The sequence below is a fragment of the Semicossyphus pulcher genome, unplaced genomic scaffold, assembly GCF_022749685.1.
Source record: "Semicossyphus pulcher isolate SPU_LCO1_2020_fin unplaced genomic scaffold, fSemPul1.0.p SCAF_6, whole genome shotgun sequence".
NCBI classification, from domain to species: Eukaryota; Metazoa; Chordata; class Actinopteri; order Labriformes; family Labridae; genus Semicossyphus; species Semicossyphus pulcher.
Genome location: NW_027211737.1, coordinates 23564188 through 23565262, shown reverse-complemented (window position 1 = coordinate 23565262; position 1075 = coordinate 23564188).

The following is a 1075-nucleotide window of genomic DNA, read 5'->3' as shown; positions in this document are numbered from 1 at the left end:
ACACTTCCTGAGTCCACTGCCATCCTGGAAAAACATCTTTACATTTTGAGCACCCTGTTTTAAAGAACTTTGAAGGAACGTGTCACTTTGGTGGCAATGACTTGTTGATTGAGACATTCATGTGATTTTGACACATGAATTAAAGGTTTTAGAGGGTTTACACTCTTTAAGCGATTTTGCTACAAGATTTGATTAAAGCAACTGCAAAAAGAGCGTGAGATATCTTGAAAAACGTCGATAAAATGCTTGAAAAGTGTCTATATTTCATGTCTGCTGAGAAAGTTCAGGTGATAAAATCAAAAGCTTGAGAACAGCTACTTAATAAGGTCAGCGGTTTTCCTTTTTCTTCACGGAAAAATGAAGCAAAGAAAATCATGTTTTAGACTCCAGCATTTGAAAGCATTAATGTAAGCAGGAAGTCAATCAACCAATTGTAAAATTGAAGATGGCAGCTGTGAATAAAACCTCATTTTAAACTGCACTTTAGTTTATAAAAGAAGCCCTCCCTCCTTCTAAACAGTAAACATGTGAAAAAGTGTGTATGACACAACCCTTGGCCGGCCTGTGGTTTCATGTGACTTTTCAAAAGACACCAAACTAAACAGACCAATCACGCCTGTCGCTCCCTCTTCACTGAGAATGGCGAGAGGATCAGACATAAGCCTGTGTGCTCAAACCCTCCCTCTCTCTCCCGCTGCACAAACAGAACGCCCAGATAATAATGAGGCAGGGTGAGAAAGTGTAAAGTGGAGGTGTATTGAGGGGCCGTGTAAGCTGCGCTAATCCTCCTTCACTGCATTTGTTGTGTCATTAGAGCTGTAAGGGCTGTGGATCCTGTGACACGGGCTCTATTCACTCCTGTAGCCCTCAGCCAGAGAGCCGAGTTGTGTTCGAGCGGCCGTAAGCCACGGAGGATTTTCAAAGGTGGGAGCACGAAGGGCCGCTCCCCTCAGGATAGAAATGTGGTCAAATCTGGTGACAGGAGGTAAATACCAGAGATCACACAGGAACAGCAGAGGCTTAAGATTCACTCAGCAGCTTTATTTAGTGTGCAAATCTCATTGCAGAGGCTCCG